Source organism: Squalius cephalus (assembly GCF_949319135.1).
Source record: "Squalius cephalus genome assembly, chromosome: 1".
NCBI classification, from domain to species: domain Eukaryota; kingdom Metazoa; phylum Chordata; class Actinopteri; order Cypriniformes; family Leuciscidae; genus Squalius; species Squalius cephalus.
Genome location: NC_137122.1, coordinates 23,381,248 through 23,404,189, shown reverse-complemented (window position 1 = coordinate 23,404,189; position 22,942 = coordinate 23,381,248). Strand labels below are relative to the sequence as shown.

Below are 22,942 nucleotides of genomic sequence, written 5' to 3'. Positions count from 1 at the left end.
ACACAACATGTGTAATTTTTAACACATCTCTTTTTAGAGTGTACAAATGCCTTTTATTTCTCGACTGATTACATTTACTTAAGACAACCGACTATGTTCACTAGGATATTCGCCTATACGGGCATTTTTGACATAATTTCTTATGAATTTGTCTGTTCAAGCGCAAGAAGACATGAAAGAGAGCTCAATTTAGTATTTGCACTGGGCAAGTGTTAATTTTAGGCCCTGGTTATAGCACCGTTTATTTTTTATGTATTTTTTTACATGTTTTTTCATTTTTATTAATCTAATTAAATAGTGCTTTACTCAAGAGTTTTTTTGAAAAACAATGAAACAGAAACATGAACATGAACAACATTTTCTTCATGGTTTAGCTCCTAACCGTGAACTGTTAACATTTTACTTTGTTAGTAATGTGTCCATCTATTCCATCCGAGTTAATTGGCCTGAAATTGCAGAGTGGAATTTCAGGTCCTTTGTTTTGCTTATTCATTTTTGGAACAGATGAAAGTTGAGGGTGAATTTCACTATAATAGTATTTTTGATTATTTTATATAATTTTATGAATTCTTAATGTAAATAAAAAAAATAAAAAATAAAAAGTTTCAGAGGGGAAAAAAAACATTCATAGAAGTAATATAAAATGTATTTTATATAGACTAAAAGTATATAAAAATATCCATAAGATGACACATTACAGAAAAGTTCATCATATATACTGAGTAAAAAATGTTAAGCTATTAAACTGCTATGTCAGCGCACATTTACATATTCACACTTGTTTATATGTTTGTGTCATAGACTGACCTAAAGGATTATTAGGAACACCATACTAATACTGTGTTTGACCCCCTTTCACCTTCAGAACTGCCTTAATTCTACGTGGCGTTGATTCAACAAGGTGCTGAAAGCATTCTTTAGAAATGTTGGCCCATATTAATAAGATAGCATCTTGCAGTTGATGGAGATTTGTGGGATGCACATCCAGGGCACGAAGCTCCCGTTCCACCACATCCCAAAGATGCTCTATTGGGTTGAGATCTGGTGACTGTGGGGGCCATTTTATTACAGTGAACTCATTGTCATGTTCAAGAAACCAATTTTAAATGATTCGAGCTTTGTGACATGGTGCATTATCCTGCTGGAAGTAGCCATCAGAGGATGGGTACATGGTGGTCATAAAGGGATGGACATGGTCAGAAACAATGCTCAGATAGGCCGTGGCATTTAAACGATGCCCAATTGGCACTAAGGGGCCTAAAGTGTGCCAAGAAAACATCCCCCACACCATTACACCACCACCACCAGCCTGCACAGTGGTAACAAGGCATGATGGATCCATGTTCTCATTATGTTTACGCCAAATTGGTGTCTTCTGCTGTTGTAGCCCATCCGCCTCAAGGTTGTGCGCTTCACAAATGCTTTGCTGCATACCTCGGTAGTAACAAGTGGTTATTTCAGTCAAAGTTGCTCTTCTATCAGCTTGAATCAGTCGGCCCATTCTCCTCTGACCTCTAGCATCAACAAGGCATTTTCACCCACAGGACTGCCACATACTGGATGTTTTTCCCTTTTCACACCATTCTTTGTAAACCCTAGAAATGGTTGTGCGTGAAAATCCCAGTAACTGAGCAGATTGTGAAATACTCAGAGCGGCCCGTCTGGCACCAACAACCATGCCACGCTCAAAATTGCTTAAATCACCTTTCTTTCCCATTCTGACATTCAGTTTGGAGTTCAGGAGATTGTCTTGACCAGGACCACACCCCTAAATGCATTGAAGCAACTGCCATGTGATTGGTTGATTAGATAATTGCATTAATGAGAAATTGAACAGGTGTTCCTAATAATCCTTTAGGTGAGTGTATATGCCATTAACATTTTATCATTAATACCCCTTTCTGGATATTTCAAGCTTTATAGTTTTGTCACAAAAAGGCATGTTCTTTTCAAGTTCAAATTATTTAACAGATGTGTAGCCTATATGAGGAATTTAATCTTGTCTTTCAGTCTGTTGAATCCAGTGTATTGAGATGTGTAATACAAATTATTTTGATCTGAGAAGAATTGCAGAATAGATATACAGCTCTCATTTTTGATCTATTCCATTAGATATATTGATCCAAACTCTCAAAAGCTTCTTGTTTTGAGTAGTTTCTCCATTCATCTGGTATCTTTCCCTTCCCCTTAAATGTTTTATTGTAGTATTTCTCCAGATGTTTCTGGAATACGCACACAAACCACTTCCAGTAGGGCAGTTCAGAGAGATCAGCGGGGATGCTCCAGTCTGCATAAACTCCTCCTGCTCTTCTGTACTCTCGCCAGAGGACATTATCATCTGAGGCATTGGGATAAAAAGATCGACTGCTTGCCACCGCTGACGTGCAGATGCTAGTAGACAGGTTTGTCGTATTCTTGTAATGCATCCCGTTTAGTCCAATAACACGATGGAAATAAACATTGTGATCTCCATCATGGTTTTCTATGGTGTTGGTGCAGGTGGCTTTACAGAACGGACACTGAACCCAACAGCACTGACCGAAGTGATCAATCAGAAGCTTATCTGGCCTGAACTTATAGTCCAGCTTTACTGGAAAAGTTGTTGTGTTAAATCTACTGATGATGTCAGACATTATAGCAGAAAGTTTGTCTCTTATCACATCTTCTAGGAGGTTGAAATCATCAACATCGTCATGTTTCACTCCAGTGAAGTCTTTTTCAGAGAATATCAGCACATCTGAGAGCTGCTGTGTGAAACTCTTCAACCACAAACCAACATCTCCTGTGTTCACTTGAACATGTTCAGTAGATTCTTGAGCTGCTTTCATGATCTTCTGCTGTATGAATTCATTGTTCTCCTTCATCTTGGGTAAAACACTGACACTGAACTTATCAGTGATGTACCGACTGACTTCATCTCTGATGAAACTCTTCAGGTGATCTCTGGGATTATGAATGTAGTTCATGTATTTTTCAAAATCCTTCTCTTCTGCCAGTGTCTTCAGGGTGTATTTCTCCAGTTTTGATCGGTTTCCATTCAGTGATTCACAGTTTGATCTCATTTCACCAGCCAAATCTCTGGCAATCTTCTTGTAGACACTCTGCTCAATGGGCTCTTTAAGTTTCTGACAGATGATCTCTCCAAAAATGGCAGCTGATGTTGCTTTATGACAATATTTCTGGAAAATACTATAGTACTCTCCTCTCTTCTTTTCATCATATTTCACAGGACTATTGGCATCCCTGAACATTTTGTGTTGGTCAGTGATCATTTTGTTTGCTCTCTTACAAATGGAATGAACCAAATCCCTGAAGAATTCATTCTTGAAATCATATCTCACTGGTCCTTCCTGAAGTGCTGTTACTCTTTTCTTAATGTAATCTGTGAGGTGTTGAATACATCTGATGTTGTAGCCCATCTTTGAAATGTTAGATGACATGATCATTGAGTCTGTATGCTGAGCAACGTCTGTGACTAATGCTCTTATTTGGGCTTCACCTTCTCTTGAAAGATTGTAACCGAATATCTTAGTTGATCTGTGGGTGTTTGTGACTGATCCTGTACATTTCCTGGATTTCTTTAACTGTACATACTCTGAATAACTTCGTACAGAAAAAAATATCTCTGCACTCACTTTTCTCCTTATGTTGGCCTACAGAAACACTTCCATAGGTGTCACTGAGGATCTCTCTCACATCTCTCATTATATCAATGTCTTTGATTGGAGGAGTGTCTGAGATGATCTTCTTCACACTCTGTTTCCAAAACAAATCAAACTCTTTCTTAAATGTTTCTTCATCATTTGCTTTATCTTTCAGTTTTAAGGCAAGTTCTTTGCTCTTTTCATAGAGAGTGTTTTCTTGATGTGTCCTCTGAGCATCAATCTTTTTCTTCATGTCTCGCTGCTGAAGAACCTCATTTAATTCCCTCTTTGTTTCTCTCACAATGTTTTCCTGAAGGTCCTTGATTTTGATTTCAAATGATGTTTTCCACTGAATCAGTATATCAGCATCAGTGTCCTTTTCAAAGAATTCAGACATTGATTTCTCCACTTCTTCACTTGTCTTCTTCAGTTCTCTTTGAAGATCAGTTTCCTCAACTTCATGAATTGCTTCATTTTCTATTTGGTTGTTAACTGTGTTCTCAGTTTCCATCATGGCACTGCGAAGACTCCAGGTCCATTTGCTGTATTCGGTCTCCAGTTTTCTGTAGGCTGAAATCTCCAGAGATTTTCTGAAATTGATTATGAATTGTTTATTCAGTAAAGCATCCCAGAGATCTTTAATACGGTCTTTTAAGTGTGTCAGCATCATTCCATGTGACTTTGATGCATAAGTTTGAATAGATTCTTTTAGCTCTTGAATGTTCTCACAGTAGTTTGGGTTTGGTGGTGCCATGGGTGGGCTTCCTTCCCAGAGCTGAGCAAAATACTTCACATCATTCTCTATATCAAATCTAATGACATCACTGAAACATTCTGCATCATAGTCTTCCTCATTAGCAGTGAGTTTTGTCATCTCATCCAGTTTCTCCTGCAGTCGTCTCCTTCCCTCCATGTTTTTAACTCCGCCTGTGACGTCTGAAGCGTTCTGATTCACAAACACACAGCTTGGATTCAGTCTGACCTTTTTCATCCTCAGAAAGACCCGAATAACAATCTGAAGAACGTCCTGCATTTTAGATGGGTTTTCTCCAAATATATTGATCAAGGTCAGATTACTAAGACCAACAACAAATGTGGCCAATTCATTGTCATGATGTCTTGTTGATCTTCCAGCCAGTTCTAGAGCACGAAGACCTTCAGTATCAACAACCAGAATATAGTCAAAGTTCATCTGTGTTTTCATCTCGTCTGAGACTTTGATCAGCTGCATAAAAGCTCCTCTGGTGCACCTGCCAGCACTGACGGCAAACTGGAGTCCAAACATGGCATTCAGCATGGTGGATTTCCCAGAGCTCTGAATCCCTAAAACTGACAACACAAATACTCTCTGGTCTCCCAGTTTCTGGATGAGTGCATCTATAACAGCAGAGATCCAGACCAGAGGAATATGAGCAGCATCTCCATCCATCAGCTCCAGTGGAAATCCAGAGATCATCATCTCTGCTGCAAGACTCGGGAGAGAAGAGAAGTCAAACTGCAGATCTTTCTTGTTCTTCTTCACAAATGAACATGATTCATAGATCTGACTGATCTCCCTCATGATGTGCTCCAGACCAAAGGCTGCAGCTTGAAGATCCTCAGATATTCTCTCAAGTTCTGTTTGTTCAGCTTTGAATTGTTCAGGTTTTTCATTGTTGTATTTAAGTTTTAAAACTGCTGACCACTTTTCATCATACTTGTGATGAAGAGCAGAAATATCTGGTGAGATATATTCATCCAGGACGATTTCAAGCCATTTAAGGAAATAGATCTTACTCTCAGCATTCAAGTGCATTTCTTTAATAAAGAACTGTATAAAAGTACTTATGTTAAATGCATGCTGCTGCTCACGTAATCGCTTCAGGTTGGCTTGTTTTTGGCTGATGTCCATTTCTGTCTCATCTCCTCGAGGTCGATGTAGTTCTTTGTTTTTCTGACACCACTGATGCCACAGTTTCCCCTGATGAGGCAGAAATGATTCTTTGATTTCTGTCAGATCTTTATCCTCCAGTAAACTCATCATCTGCTGTGCTGCTTCTTTTCCTCTCCTGCAGTCATCATCATCTTCCTCATCTACTCTGATGTCTGAGTGTTTGGACACATCTTCAAGTCTGAAAGTGTAAGATGATTCTGAGAGACAATTATTTATAGTTTGTCTGAGTTCCTCAGATACATCTGACAGATGTCTGTGCTTCAAACCAATTTTGAATTTCCCTTTGTCCATCATAGTTACAGTAGATTCATCTTCAGTGAAAAGACAAATGAGTGGCTTTCTGTTTGTGCACAGGTTTTGGATTATTGTTGAGCTTTCTTCGTTCCTGGGAAGTTGAGGTAGAAGAACAACACTGACGGAGGCCATTTCAGTGAGGATCTCCAGCTGTTTCTCATGGTCTCCTGCATCACCGTGTAGATTACAAAACGCAACACAGTCAGCGAATTTATCCGTGTTTTTCCCAGAGGGACAGAACCAGGCGATCTCCACCACTCCATCCATCAGGACTCTGGTTCTGCTGCTGCCTGAGCAGTTCCTGTGGAAGAACGTGTTGTGTTTCTCATTGATCAGACTGTTCATCAGATGAGACTTCGATGAGGACACAGAGCCAAACCTGAAGAAAGACACCATTGGAGTTTCTGCCTTGTAGACAAGATGGGTTTGACTAATGTTTTCATTGTTGGTGTTTCTCATCTTCCAGCTCTTGTTGATTTGTCTGAATGTCCAGAGAGGAAACTCAATCTGTTGTGTGAATGGATCAGGAACAAGCAAAGGCAGAGCGTACTGACACTGGGACAGTTTAGTGACCAGCATCTGCTTCAGGAAACCATCAGCACAATGAAACACGGCCATCTGAACATCCATCGGGTGGATTTGCTCAGATTGACTTTCTTCTTCATTAGAGAAAGATATTTTTTTGAAAATATCACTGTTGCCTTCAGTTGATTCATTGTCTATTTGTTGTGTGTGAACCTGTTCATTGGCATCTTTAACATTAGTGTATCTTACTCTGTAGTTCATCATCAGTAGTTTTTGTATGAAACTCAGAACCAGTTCCTCCTCAGCACAGGACTCATGGGTCTGTAATGAATGTGCAGTTAACTGAAGAACTTCTTCTCTTTTAAATGTATTTTTGTTCTTGTCAAGATGAAGTCTGTGAAATAGATGCTCTATTTGTTTTCTTTCGGTCTTATCCTGTTGTATGTGTTGATCTGGGCTGACTCCTCCTGGTTTAATGTCTTTGTTTTCTCTCTGTTGGATAGAAAAAAAAACAGTGATACATATTTATCAGCGTTTTCAAGTACTCTTTTAATTATAAGTAATTATAATTCCCATTTAGTCAGTCACGTTCAACATCACATTAATATACTGATGTATTCTGTTACTATGTTTCTGGTTTCGTTGTTTTTTGGCTTAATTGAAGCTGCTCTCCACCCTCCTCTGCTCTCACTACCCTCAATGGAGGGGCCAACAAGGGTTACATGGAGATTCCACAGGTGAAGCGTGCAGTTGCGGTCAGTGGCGGTTCTACATTGAATTACACCCTGGGCGAGACCCCCTTCGAGCTTATAGAGTTTTTAAAAATGAGAGTGGCCGAGAGCTACTCATGTAATACAATACTTAAAGCTCTTAAATTATGTATCATAACTCTCTTTTAACAACTATTCAAACTGTTTTAGACCTAAAATAGTTTTTGTAGGCCTATATATGTCACCCTTAAATGTAAGAGAAAATAACAGAAGCAGAGATTACATTTTATTTTTATATTTGCATATTATACTGTAAAAACACATAATTATAGTTGATTTTAGTTGATCATAGCTGATCATAACTAGAGATGAAATGGCATGAAATTTCATGATTACCGGTATAGTGACCAAAATGATCACGGTTATCACAGAATCTTGTTCAAAAAGTACTAATAGTACACAATGAAGTCAATTCACCAAGTTGTATGTCAAAAACCAGCAAATAACAAATAAAATTAGCATCAATATGCATTTACATACTGACATTTACATTGCACATTAGCTTATCTTTTATTATTAATAGTAAAATTCAGTCCGATTTTCCTGTGGCGTCTGTCGTTGCTATTAAACCATGCACTGCACTTTCCACAACGACAATGAAGTTTTTGTAGCTAATGGATTTCCACCACCGAAAAACGCTTGCTGTAGCTCTGCTACAAGATTTATTTACGGAGAAGAGAAAAACACGTATTGTTTGGGTGCACCCCCATACTGAAAAGTTAAAAAAAATTCATCTCACTGCCCCTGGAAAAAATTAGCGCGTTGCTTCAATTATGAGCGCGCTTTACACACACCTACATTTGAAATAACTAACTCGAGCATGCAAAAGACACGATATGTGAACGGCCCCTTGGCGAGCTACCTCCAATCAGGCCACGGGCCAAAGGTAAACTTACCTCAACACTGCCTGTTCCTAAGTTTTTCTTTTGAGGGTCGAGCATATCAGTACAAGATCCTCCCATTTGAGCTGTCCCTGTCTCCCCTTGCTTTATAACAGTCGCGGAGGTTGTCCTTACCCTGCTCAGGGACGACTGCCTCATTCTAGCATATTCTTGGGATCAGTTATTCAAACAGGGACCTGATGCCTGGTGCATTCAGCCCCTGGTCAGACCTTGTCTTTCTACTGGCCGGAGTGCCCTTGAGAGAACAAGTGAACAGGCATGTTTTTGTTACAGAACGGGCTGGGGTGCTGTGTGCAACAGGCGTACAGCTTCGGGTTCCTGGACAGGACCTCGCCAGCACTGGCATACCAATTGCCTGGACTTGCTGGCAGTGATGTTCGCCCTGCAGCAGTATCGACCTATTGGTCCGCACAAACAACACTGTGACTGTTTTGTACATCAATAACCAAGGCTGGGTACACTCATGGGTAACACTTTATTTTGATGGTCCCTTTTGAACATTCTGTGGACTATAAGTAACTTTGCAACTACATGTCAACTAACTGTCATTAGAGTATTAGTAAATTGTCTGTTTATTATCTGCTAACTCTTTATTGTGATGCTCCTCCAACAGACATTCTACTGACTATAAGTAACTTTGCAACTACATGTCAACTTATTCTAACCCTAACCCTACCAGTCTACTAATACTCTACTAACACTCTAATGAGAGTTAGTAGACATGTAGGTGCATCGTTACTTATAGTCAACAGAATGTGTTAAAGGGACCATCAAAATAAAGTGAAACACACTCATGTTGCATGTCACAACTCGCATGCCATCTCCTCCTCTGGAGTAAGTAAAGACTTAAGTCGCTGCGCACCATTCACATCCCGGGGAGCTTAATCATGCTCTCACTACGCGCTCTCACGACAGCTCATATTCCCGAGAGAATGGAGACTCTAATCTAGAGACCTGCGCGGGACACAATTTTCAGTCCCGCTCCCGCCCACTCCCGCAGTGTTCAGTCCCGCTCCCGCCCGCTCCCGCAAAGATTTGTTATTTTTAGTCCCGCTCCCGCCCGCATCTGTGATATTATGTCCCGCTCCCGCCCGCAAATGCCCGCAAGACGGCAGGCAGGATGTATGTTCACGAACTGTCTCACGAAAGGTCTTGGGAAAAAAATGCGATTTGTGTCCGTTGTATGTTAACACCTTTTGGCATTTATGGCAGCAGGTAAAAGGTAGTTGATTCCCCTCTCCATCATGCACAACCGAAAAAGACTGCCAAATGTCTGATTTGATGTTTCGTGATATTTGTTTTGTAGTAGCCTAAATGTGCCTTTCTTTAGAGAAGTGCTTACATCTGAAGCACTAGAGGTGCTCTTTTCCTCGTCCATGCTGTCTATTTTGAACTTGAAGCTTTCGAATTCGAACACGGAGCAACGTGAAGGAATTGTCTCTAAACAAGTGTGCGTGAGATTAGGCCCCGCCCTACCCTAAACAGCAACATCCAAGTTTAGGCTGCTTAAAACGTTTTTATTGCTGCCAAACAGAATCTCCCTCACAACTACAAATTATGTACGCTAATCATTTATATATTTTACTTTACACTCATATTTAATTCGCGGGAGTGCAGCGTATCATCCCCCCCGCCCGCACCCGCAAGTGCACCTTCATCATCCCGCCCGCTCCCGCAATGACCTTTTAAAATTTGTCCCGCGCCGCTCTGTTTTGCGTCGGGGTGGTCCAGATGATCTGGAATCGATTCGGGGATGCACAGGTAGACCTGTTTGCCTCCCAGGAGTCCACCTACTGCTAATTGTTCTATTCTCTGACCAAGGGGACCCTCGACACAGATGCACTGGCACACAGCTGGCCCAAGGGCCTATACGCAAGTATGCATTTCTCCTAGGGAGCCTGCTCACACAGACTGCTGTGCAAAGTCAGGGAAAATGAAGAGCAGGTCTTGATGGTTACGCCTTACTGGCCTCATCCAGACCTCTGGAATATCCACGTGTAGTCTCTGGACAGGACACAAGGACTTAAGTGGCCTACTTTAATGTTTTAGTCCCCTTTAAAGCTCAGGTACAAGTCAGTGCACACACTTTTTCTTTTGTTAAATTTGGCACTGGGTAGGTTACGACTGTGTGAGGGCAATTGCCAAATGGACACGCTACAGCTTGCAAGCATCTGTGTCGCCGCACTCGTAACACAGTTCAGTGGCTGGAGGGAGCATCTCTGTTACTGATGTAACCCTCATTCTCTGAAGGAGGAAACAGAGACGTTACGTCCCTCCTGCCAAAGCCCTGAACTACCGCTGAATGGCCAGTATTGATGTAACATCTTCGTTCAAGAACGAGGGTAACTTTAGTAACCGAGACGTTTCATCTGGACTTTCTTACATTTTAGCTGTTCACTACTTGTATTAATCAGCTTGCATACATACTGTCAGTCTGTGCATTCGGGGTAGGAATTTTTCACTGACTATTTCTGTACCAGGAAACAAGTTTGAATCACTTGCTTTTCCAAAACAATGAACAGATGAGTGGTTATACTACAAATGTAATGCAATCATGTCCATTTCTGATGGCCTTCATGTGTAGCCTCAGTGATCTGATCACAAAACGTTTTAGACTCTGTTTACAACTGATTCATTTTCTCAACAAAATTGTTTTAAAAAACACGACACAGCACCACTGTTATCTGGAACAAATAGCCATTATTCCTATTGAGGTGTTTAAGGTGTTAAAATGCTATCAATGTACATGGATCAGTTCTCTCCAGGTTTCTCTGCAAACTCACCTGTAGTGAATCATCAGTTTCAGAGCAGATCTTCATCTCATCTTTCTCTTCCTCATTCCACTCCAATTTTCTTCTGTTTAGTTCATCTTCATGCTGTTCTTCAAGGAGTGTCAATGTTTCTTCAAAAGACTTTTGTTGGTCTTCTCTCGTGTTTCTTTCTTCTTTCAGTCTTTTCTCAAAATCTTGTAGTTGTTCTTGTTTCTCTCATTCAATTCTCTCTTTCTCTCTGACTATTCCCTCTATTTCACTCTTGAGTCTCTGATATCGGTCATCAGAAATCTGTTTTTCTCTCTCCAATCTCTTAATTTCCTCCTCTCTTTGTTTTCTCTCTTTCTCTTGTTTCAGTCTTTCATCTTCCATCATCATCCTCATTGCCTTTTTCTCGTCTTCTAATTTGTTCATCAGTTCTTCTTTTTCTCTATTCATTTGCTCCACTTTCTCCATTAATTTATTTATGTTGTTTTCATTTGCTTTATGTTTAGATTGAAAATCTTTTCTCTCTCTTTCAATTCTCTCTTTCTCTCTGACTATTCCCTCTGTTTCACTCTTGAGTCTCTGATATCGGTCATCAGAAATCTGTTTTTCTCTCTCAAATCTCTTATTTTCCCACTCTCTTTGTTTTCTCTCTTTCTCTTGTTTCAGTCTTTCATCTTCCATCATCATCTTAATTGTATTTTTCTCGTCTTCTAATTTGTTCATCAGTTCTTCTTTTTCTCTGTTCATTTGCTCCATTTTCTCCATCAAGATCTTCATGTTGTTTGCATTTGCTGTATGTTTAGATTGAAAATCTTCTCTCTCTCTTTCAATTCTCTCTTTCTCTCTGACTATTCCCTCTGTTTCACTCATGAGTCTCTGATATCGGTCATCAGAAATCTGTTTTTCTCTCTCCAATCTCTTAATTTCCTCCTCTCTTTGTTTTCTCTCTTTCTCTTGTTTCAGTCTTTCATCTTCCATCATCATCCTCATTGTCTTTTTCTCGTCTTCTAATTTGTTCATCAGTTCTTCTTTTTCTCTGTTCATTTGCTCCACTTTCTCCATCAATTTATTTATGTTGTTTTCATTTGCTTTATGTTTAGATTGAATATCTTTTCTCTCTCTTTCAATTCTCTCTTTCTCTCTGACTATTCCCTCTATTTCACTCATCAGTCTCTGATATCGGTCATCAGAAATCTTTTTTTCTCTCTCCAATCTCTTATTTTCCTCCTCTCTTTGTTTTCTCTCTTTCTCTTGTTTCAGTCTTTCATCTTCCATCATCATCCTCATTGCCTTTTTCTCATCTTCTAATTTGTTCATCAGTTCTTCTTTTTCTCTGTTCATTTGCTCCACTTTCTCCATCAAGATCTTCATGTTGTTATCATTAGCTTCATGTTTAGATTGAATATCTTGTCTCTCTATTTCCATTCTCTCTCTCTCTCTTGTTTCAGTCTCTTATTAAATTCATCCCAAATTCTCTGTTCATTCAGTCTTCTTTTCTCATCCTCTTCTCCTCTTCTCTTCTATTCTTCTTTTTGTTTCTGTCTCTCCCATTCCTCTCGTTCTTGCTTCAGCTTTTCACGGATCTCTCTCTCTTTCTCCTCTTTCTCTTTTATTTCAGTTTTGTATCGTTCTTCCCTCTCATTAAACTCTTCTTCTCTTCTCTTTCTCTCTTTATCATGACTCTGTCTTTCATTCTCTATTCTGTTCTTCAGTTTGTCTATTTCTGTGCCATATTTGATTTTAAGTTTTTCTCTTTCTGCTTTTATTTTCTCATTTTCTTGCTTCATTTGTTCAATTTCATGCTCAAATGCCTCTCGTTCTCTTCTCAGCTCATCTCGTATCTGTCTCTGATGTGCCTCTTGTTCTGTTATTACTTTTTTGAGTTGCTCTTCTCTTCTTTTTCTGTCTTTGTCATGATTATGTCTTTCTTCCTCCATCATCATCTTAATTCTCGGTTTCTCTTCTTCTAGTTTGATCATCAGTTCTTCTTTTTCTCTGTTCATTTGTTCCACTATCTCCATTAGGAGCTTCATGTTTTCTTCTGCTTCATATTTAGATTGAATATCTTCTTTCTTTCTTTTCATTCTCTCTTTCCCTTGTTTAATTCTCGGATTAAATTCATCCCAAACTCTCTGTTCCTTCTCTTTTCTTTTCTCATCCTCTTCATCTATTCTCATCTTTTCCTCTCTATGTTTCTGTTTCTCCCATTCCTCTCGTTCTCTTCTCATCTCTATTTTATATTGTTTCTCTCTCTCTCTAAATTCTTCTTCTCTTCTCTTTATCTCTCTGTCATGATTCTGTCTTTCTTCCTCCATCATAATCACCATTCTTTCTTTCTCTTCTTCATGTTTGGTCAAGAGTTCTTCTCTTTCTTTTAGTTGCTCCTCTTTCTCCATCAGGAACTTCATTGTTTGCTCTTGTTTTTCTCTTTCCATCTGTCTGAACATCTTACACGAGTAGAAACTCCCTCCGTTTGCTTTCACCATGGCGTCTATCTTCTCCAGTAGATCAGACACCTGTGTTCGGTCTCCAGTCTGATTATTATTGAACACATGGTATCTTTTTCCACACGCTTCTATAAGATTCATCAAAGGAGTTCCTGGTTTTCCCAAACACTGTTCAATGGTTTTGTTCTTCAGACCATCTCCCCTTGTGAAGAGCACCATGGTGTACATTAAAGAGTTTTCACCAAATGTCTCTTGGATGATCTTCACTGATTTTGCTTCTTCTGGAGTGAATCGTCCCAGTGGAATCAGTAAGAGAAACACATGCGGTCCAGGCAGGATCATGGAGATGCAGTTGGTGATTTCTCTCTGGATCTCCTCATTGGTAAGTTCAGTATCAAATAGTCCTGGAGTGTCGATCACAGTGACGTGTCGGCCGTTGATTTCCGCTGTTTCTCTCTGAGTCTCACTTGTAACTGATTGAAAAGATTCTTCTGCTGTAAAAGCATCCCTTCCTAAGATGGTGTTTCCTGTTGCACTCTTCCCAGCTCCAGTTTTTCCCAGCAGCACAATCCTCAGATCATCTTGACTCTCTTTTGAACCTGTAAAAGAAGAAATGCATTAGTCTTAAAGCCTAAAAACAGTCTTTCAAAAGTTTCTGTAATTTGTACAGGGATCTTTTCATATTTTCATAACCCTGTTTGTGAGAGGTCTGCTGTCTACTTGTTTGTCATATCAGACGTATTGCTAAGTGGTTTGTTTGGTATGTTGTACTGTAGGGCTACTCGATTTTGGGGGAAAAAATCTAAATTAATTTTTTCTCGTTAAAATTGCAATTTAAAATGTAATAAAATATTTAAGAATAAATATAGCAATATAATACTTAGAAAATAATAAGTATACTTTTTTTTACAGAAAACTTGATTTATGTAAGACTGTATGGTTACCTTTGCAAAGCAGCCTATAACTATAAATATAAATCATTAGAAAAAGTATTGTTTGCACTTAATTAGACAGAAAAAAAAACTTGTTTATTTTTGTTATTTGTTATTCTTATTTTTATGTTCAATTAGGAGGTCACACACAGCCTCAATCAGAAGTTCTGGAAGCTCATAATTCATGTACAGTAAGGTCTGAAGAGACTCACGTGACCACATACAGGAGAGAAGCCAGTCAGTTGAGTTTGATTAGTTAAAACATTAGTTAAAACATTAGTTAAAACATCAGCACCTTCAGATGAATATTTTTTGTCATTAAGGATTTAAAAAAAAATCTGTGCTAAAATCTTGTCTTGTCTCATTCTCGTGAACCCAATCTCGTGTCTCGTCTCATGAGCTGAGTGTCTCATCCCACTCCTACTGTACAAAATACTTCATATTATATGACAAGAGGCCACATCAGCTCACAAAAGGAAGTTATTTAAAACACTTGACTGATGTTATGAAGTGGGTTTGTACTGTAGTAAAAACATGTTATTAAATGTTCTCATTTGTTGGACAAGAGATTTACGAATGCTTTGCTTTGCCAGTTTGGGTTGATGTTTGCTTTTTCAAATGTTGCTTTTTCAAATGCACGTCACAATTAATCTTGTTCCTGAAGATCTAATTAAAGTTTCATCTAAATTTTGAGAAACTGTCTTTCTGCTTCATTTGCAAAATACTTGTGTAGACCAGAATAGTGTATACAGTCTAGGGTATTGTATTCAGTTCAACCATGTATGTGATAATTTTACCTGTCCTGAAAAAAAAAAAAAAAAAAAAAAACACCAGACAAAATATGTAATACAACAAATTAGGGCTGTCAAATGATTAATCGCGATTAATCGCATCCAAAATAAAAGTTTGTTTTTACATAATATATGTGTGTACGGTAATTATTTTCTATATATAAATACACACACATGTATGTATATATTTAAGAAATATTTGCATGTATATACTGTGTATATATATTTATATTATATATCATTTATATTATTGTGGCGAGGGGGGCGTGGTTTCGCGAAGTCTGGAGCGGGAGAGAAAGGTGGGGGCCGAGCGGTGAGTAAGTAGGTCAAGTGCAGATGATGAACACCTGTGTCTGATTGCAGTAATTGGCGTGGAGAGACCGCATATAACCGAGGAGAGCGAGAGAGAGAGCGAGAGAGTTTGGACTGGGACCTCACAAGGACACTGCTGGAGAGTGGAAAGAGAATTGTGCTGAGAATATTGTTTTGTCTGAAAGCTGTGCTGTGACACGGTGAAGGCGCTTTGTGCGCATCTTTTTGTTTGTTTGAAAAGAGTTAATAAAGTGAGCGTCCCAGTCAGCCGACCCCTGTCTTCTTCCTTCCTACATCTACATCATTACGAACCTTATTACAGTGGAGCCGAAACCCGGGAAGGAGGAAGATCATCGCCACCATGCAAAACCCGCCAGCCTCGCCATTTGCGGACATCATACAAACGCTCGCCGGTCTTCACCAGGAACAACATCGACAGCTGCTGGCCATAAAGGAGGAGCAAGACCATCGCTTTGAAGCACTCCTCCGAGGCCAGCATGAAGACCGCAAGCTGTTCCGGAGCTGGATAGACCGGGAGGTTAAGGCCGTCCCCCAAACACCTGCGTCCTCACCGCTGCCGCTGAACAAAATGGGGCCGCAGGATGACCCGGAGGCTTTTCTGGACCTCTTCGAGCGGTCAGCGGAGGACAGGGGATGGCCCTCTACGGACTGGCCAATGCGGCTCATCCCGTTGCTTTCCGGGGAAGCACAAGTAGCCGCACACCAACTGCCAGTCCGGAACCTCCTGGTCTATGAAGACCTGAAACGTGCCATCCTACAGCGGGTCGGCCGGACCCCAGAACAACACCGTCAGCGCTTCAGGACCCTGAGCCTCGACGAGTCCGGCCGGCCCTTCATCATGGCACAACAGCTCCGGGACTCTTGCCGCAAGTGGCTGATGGCCGATGGAAGCGACGTCGAGGGTATCATAGATCGAGTGGTGCTGGAGCAGTTCATCTCGCGACTGCCAAAGAGGACTGCAGAGTGGGTCCAGTGCCACCGCCCAACGTCGCTGAAACAGGCCATCCAGCTGGCGGAGGATCAGATGGTGGCGTGTCCAGGGGTCGGCGAACCTCTTCCATCTGCCTCTCTTCCTCTCTCTCTCTCTCCCTCTCCCTCTAGGCCCGTCCCCCTCCCCAGGACTCGGGGAGGACCACCGCCGAAACCTCTACCGCGGTGGAGGATGGGGAGCCAGAGTGAGCCGGCGGCTCCATCCAGAGCCTTTACCCGGGGGGGGGGATCGTTTTCTGAATCGGGTCCTCCGCAAGCGGCGGCGGCGCTCTCTCCACGCCAATTCCTTGACCCGCTTCCTACCCACAGAGCAGAGGGGATCGGTGTCCAGTGATGGAGGTGGGGACACTGATCCGGGTCCCCGACGCCCCACGAGCTGCCCCCGATCAAGCTGGCCAGTATCGGATACCTGTGAGTATCAAGGGGGGTACCTATCAGGCTTTGGTGGATTCAGGCTGTAACCAAACCTCCATGCATCAAAGCCTGATTCAGCCCGAGGCATTGGATAATGGCCGCATGGTTAGGGTAAGGTGTGTGCACGGGGATGTGGTGGATTATCCTAGATTGCCCGTGGAAATTCAATTTAGGGGACAAAAACATAGTGTGGAGGTAGCAATTAATCCGCACCTCCGGCATCCGTTAATTTTGGGAACTGATTGGCCAGACTTTAATAAATTATTAGGGATTTTGTGTACGGATGCTTCTTGGGAAAAACCGGAAGGAAAAGAGGCGGTTGCTCAGCTGGGTGAAGCTGAGTTAGAACCTCTGGGTACTGTTTCAGGGGAACAGAGCGTTTCGGGAGGAATTAACTTTCCGGAACGCGATGATTTTCCCTTGGAGCAGTCCCAGGATGAGACACTAAAACATGCTTTTGATCAGGTTCGATCCATCGATGGCCAGCTTCTCCACCCTGACCAACCGCTCTCCTATCCTTATTTTTCAATTTTAAAAGATAAGTTGTATCGGGTGACCCAAGACGCCCAGTCAAAACAAGATACAACTCAGTTGTTAGTTCCTCGAAGCCGCCGGGAAATGCTTTTTCAGGCGGCTCACTGTAATCCAATGGCCGGGCATTTAGGACAAACAGCGACACTAAATCGTCTCATGGCCCGATTCTTTTGGCCGGGCATTCACGAGAACGTGCGCAAGTGGTGTGCGTCTTGTCGTGAATGTCAGTTGGTAAACCCACCGGCTAACCCAAAAGCACCTTTGTGCCCACTTCCTTTAATGCAGGCCCCCTTCGAGCGAATTGGTATGGACCTCGTCGGGCCATTAGAATGGTCAGCACGGGGACACCGCTTTGCATTGGTCCTGGTGGACTATGCAACGCGGTATCCCGAAGCAGTTCCACTCCGCACTATTTCCGCTAAAAGTGTGGCGAGTGCTCTGTTTTCATTGATCTCCCGGGTGGGAATCCCGAAAGAGATTCTCACCGATCAAGGCACGGCGTTTATGTCACGAACCATACGCGAACTTTACGAGTTATTGGGCATTAAAGCGATTCGTACCAGTGTCTATCACCCACAGACAGACGGGCTGGTCGAACGGTTTAATCGCACGTTAAAAACCATGATTCGAAAGTTCGTACAGGAAGACGCCAAAAATTGGGATAAATGGTTAGAACCCCTCTTGTTCGCTGTACGAGAGGTCCCCCAAGCCTCCACGGGGTTTTCCCCCTTCGAGCTTCTCTATGGACGTCAGCCTCGCGGGGTGTTGGACGTCCTTAGAGAAACTTGGGAGGACGGACCTTCAAATAGCAAAAATGAAATTCAGTATGTCATGGACCTGAGAACAAAACTCCACACTTTGGGGCGGCTATCCATGGAGAATTTGTTACAGGCTCAGGACAGACAAAGTCGGTTGTACAACAGGGGGGCTAGACTGCGTCAATTTACACCGGGAGAAAAAGTGCTTGTATTACTTCCCACTTCTAGTTCGAAATTACTCGCAAAGTGGCAAGGACCCTTCGAGGTCACACGGCGAGTTGGGGATCTCAACTATGAGGTAATACGAACAGATAGGGGCGGGGCACATCAAATATACCACCTCAATCTCCTTAAAAAATGGTCGGAGGTGGAGTCAGTGTTGTTGGCGATGGTGGTGAGCGGAGAGGAGGATCTCGGTCCAGAAGCGCTTATCAAAATTCAATCCCTCGCTCTGGACCCTGGGGGAGACCACCTCTCACCATCCCAACTCACTGACATAAAGAATTTACAAGCAGAATTTGCTGATGTGTTCTCGCCTCTGCCTGGTCGTACAGATCTCATTCAGCACCACGTTGAGACAGAGCCGGGGGTGGTAGTTCGCAGCCAGCCGTATCGCCTGCCAGAACATAAAAAAAAGTAGTGCAGAGCGAATTAGAGGCAATGATGGAAATGGGAGTAATAGAAGAATCCAACAGTGACTGGGCGAGCCCGATAGTTTTGGTTCCCAAAACGGACGGCTCAGTCAGGTTCTGTGTGGATTACAGGAAGGTGAATGCTGTGTCGAAATTCGACGCTTATCCAATGCCTAGGATTGACGAATTGCTTGATCGGCTGGGTACTGCTCGTTTTTATTCGACACTGGACTTAACGAAGGGATATTGGCAGATCCCCTTATCACCTATGTCCAAAGAAAAGACCGCTTTCACCACGCCGTTCGGATTACACCAATTTGTCACCCTTCCTTTCGGTTTGTTCGGGGCTCCAGCAACGTTTCAGCGTCTGATGGACAGAATTCTCCGGCCGCATGCTGCATATGCTGCTGCCTACTTGGATGACATCATCATCTATAGTGGTGATTGGCAGCGGCATATGCAGCATTTGCAGGCTGTCCTGAAGACGCTGAGAAGGGCTGGACTTACGGCAAACCCAAAGAAGTGTGCTGTTGGGCGGGTGGAAGTTAGATATCTGGGCTTCCACTTGGGTCATGGACAGGTGCGTCCCCAAATTGATAAGACGGCAGCAGTTGCAACTTGTCCAAGACCCAAGACCAAAAAGGAGGTTAGACAGTTCTTGGGGCTGGCGGGATATTATAGAAGGTTTGTGCCTAATTATTCGGACCTCGCCAGCCCGTTGACTGATCTGACTAAAAAAGAGGTACCAGATACGGTTCAGTGGACGGAGCAGTGTCAGCAGGCTTTCACTCAGATAAAGGCTGCTTTGTGTGGTGGCCCACTCTTACATGCCCCTAACTTTTCTCTCCCTTTTATTCTGCAGACCGACGCATCGGACAGGGGGATGGGCGCAGTCCTGTCCCAGGAGGTGGAGGGTGAGGAGCGGCCGGTGCTGTACATCAGTCGGAAGCTCTCGAAGAGAGAGACGATGTACAGCACCATCGAAAAAGAGTGCCTAGCCATCAGGTGGGCCGTTCTCACCCTCCGCTACTACCTCTTGGGACGGGAGTTCACCCTCTGTTCGGACCACGCTCCCCTGCAGTGGCTCCACCGCATGAAGGATACCAACGCGCGGATCACCCGTTGGTATCTAGCTTTACAGCCGTTTAAGTTCCAGGTGATCCACAGGCCGGGTGCACAGATGACTGTGGCTGACTTCCTCTCCAGGAGGAGGGGGGGGGAGGCTGCAGGCCGGATGGCTCCCCGGCCTGAGTCGGGCGGTGGGGGTATGTGGCGAGGGGGGCGTGGTTTCGCGAAGTCTGGAGCGGGAGAGAAAGGTGGGGGCCGAGCGGTGAGTAAGTAGGTCAAGTGCAGATGATGAACACCTGTGTCTGATTGCAGTAATTGGCGTGGAGAGACCGCATATAACCGAGGAGAGCGAGAGAGAGAGCGAGAGAGTTTGGACTGGGACCTCACAAGGACGCTGCTGGAGAGTGGAAAGAGAATTGTGCTGAGAATATTGTTTTGTCTGAAAGCTGTGCTGTGACACGGTGAAGGCGCTTTGTGCGCATCTTTTTGTTTGTTTGAAAAGAGTTAATAAAGTGAGCGTCCCAGTCAGCCGACCCCTGTCTTCTTCCTTCCTACATCTACATCATTACGAACCTTATTACAATTATATATAAATATTTTATATATAAATAACACATTTTTCTTAAATATATATGCATGTATGTGTATTTATATATAGAAAATAATTATACTCCATACACACACATATATTATGTAAACACAAACTTTTAATCGCGATTAATCGTTTGACAGCCCTACAACAAATATGTATCACTGTGAGGTGGGTGTTTAATATGGAGCAGGAAAAATGACAAATATTAGAATTTTCATATTTAGAAATTTAGGCGTAACATTTAATAGAATTATCAATATATAAAAGTATTTTATTGATTTGTATTTTTAAACAATGAAGTGAGTGTTTATAACTTTACTGCAAAACTGTATATATATTTATATACAGTATATATAAATACAATATATGTATATTGTATTTATATACATTTATATAGTTTGTCCACTTTATTTTGCAATACAGATGGAAACTGTGAATGTCCAAGACGTACGATTCATTAGCTACAATAGCTAAATAACTAAGAATAACAAAGTGCAGTAAACAGTAAAACTATTTGCACTTCAAATCAGTGTGTTTATGAGTAATAAATGAAAAAAAATAACAGGCTGTTTTTTACAGCTAAAATAACGGTAAGTGGATGACACAGGAAACCTCACTGAAATTGAAAATGCGTCTACTCTTACGATAAGGTGGATACAGTTTATAAAATGACAGAAAAACTTTTAGCCTCAACACTCCAGATAATTATAGTATATAGTTATGTTCAAAATGATCAGTTATCAAAAAACAATTCTAATAATCTGCTTTTCCTGTGGTTCCTGAGTTCGGAATTTCACCTCTACTGCACTGAAAAACCCAACAAGTTAACTCAACTCAAACCGATTGAGGAAACTGATTGCGGCAAACTATTTAAGTTTAAAAATAAATACATATGAGTATTGTGAACTTACATATATTGAGTCATCAGTATATATAAGTTCACAATACTCATATGTATTTATTTTTAAACTTAAATGGTTTGCCGCAATCAGTTTCCTCAATCGGTTTGAGTTGAGTTAACTTGGGATTAACTATTAACATACAAAAAAACACAACTCTTTAAATGTCAGAATTCAAAACTTTTAGTAATTTTTTTAGCTCCAAAGTTTAAGACCCAAACTGATTATCAGGTTATTACCTTGTGACAGAAAATGTGTCTCTAGTGAATGAATTTTCTTCTTCATTTCTTCAAATTTCAGCATTGTTTTAATCTGTGCCTCCAAAAATGTCTCTGTGGAGAAAAACCCGCCTATGTTTTCTTCCACCATATGCTCAACATTCTCCATCAATGTGGACACTTGTGTGGTGGGACCAAAGAAATGATGTCGTCCTCCAAAACTCTCAATGACAGACTTTGTTTCTTCATTTAGTTCTGCTGTCGTTTGCTCCGAATTCTGCATTATAAGAACCATGAAGTGTTTCTTGATTCTTGAGCTGAAAATCCTCTGGATCTCCTCCATTTCTGCTTTGTCTTCATCTGTAAGTGGAGCGTCAGGAATAATGAATAGGAAAACATGAACTCCAGGATCACAGAGAGACACACAGCGGAGAGTTTGACGCATCACGTCCTCCTCTGAGAGCCGAGTGTTGAACAGAGCTGGAAGCTCCACCAGACTGATCAGATGTCTATGAAGCTCCACATCTGATCTTCTGTCTGTCTGCTGCAGGATCAGCTCTGATATGGAGGATTTTAATGTGCTGTCGCTCCCACACACAACCAGATTCAGCTTCACGGCCTCTGAAACAGATAGTAGAATATTAAAATGAAACAAAAAATGTATACTATAGTTACGTTTTTACTACAAATGATCAAACATTATCACACTTACCTCTTTCTGTGGCTTGTTGCTTCATTGTGAAAAACTGTGAAGCTTCATGTTCGGCACAAATCAGGTGACGTCCATTATTCATTTGTACAATGCTTTCAAACGTCTGCAGAAGATCATCAGGAGAGCTGCTTTTCTGAAGACTGAAGTGTCTATTGAAGCATTTCTGAATGATTTTCTGTAGGATGTCATTGTTTTCAGTTGGCTCTTGTGTCGTGAGCACCATGGTGTGTTGAAAAACCTGCTCAGAGAAAGAGTCCAGCACCTTCTCCACACACTCTTGATCTTCTGTTGAACACTGCTCATGTTTTAGGAGCAGAACGATCACATGAGGTCCTGGATCAGACAGATACACACACTCTCTCACTGTTTGTGTGATTTGACAGAGTGACAGATGTGTCTGGAGCAGCTGAGGACTGTTGATGATGGTCACACGTCTGTCCTTCAATCTTCCTCCGATTCTCTCGACAACATCTGGAGGAGCTTCACTGTCAAACACTGCTCGTCCCAACAGTAAGTTTCCCACTCGACTGTTTTCTGACATGCTCTTGCCCAGCAGAACAATCCTGAGATCGCTAACTGAAACACACAAGTGATATGTGACTTTATGATGCCATGATCTATTATCATAGATGAAAAATAAAGTGTTCTATTGTTAAAATATCCAGTTTTCCTAATGTTATTGAAATGTATTTTTTAAGGTTAGTGTGACATTCCTGAAACCTCCTTTCAACTCAACCTTCTAGGAACATTCATTTGTAACATTCCAAAAACAGAAACATGTCCAGTCTCCTATGT

General features: G+C 41.6%; 1 pseudogene across 1 annotated transcript; it reads right to left on the bottom strand.

Annotated features, from left to right (window-relative positions):
• Positions 1-618: 618 nt before the first annotated feature.
• On the bottom strand, positions 619-22,717 carry LOC307171342 (interferon-induced very large GTPase 1-like; annotated as a pseudogene). The gene is made up of 7 exons (XR_013824109.1): positions 22,148-22,717; positions 21,457-22,056; positions 13,152-13,873; positions 12,300-12,533; positions 11,083-12,192; positions 10,852-10,944; positions 619-6,888 (listed from the first exon to the last, which is right to left on the bottom strand). The product of XR_013824109.1 is annotated as an interferon-induced very large GTPase 1-like (transcript).
• Between the last annotated feature and the right edge of the window lie 225 nt (positions 22,718-22,942).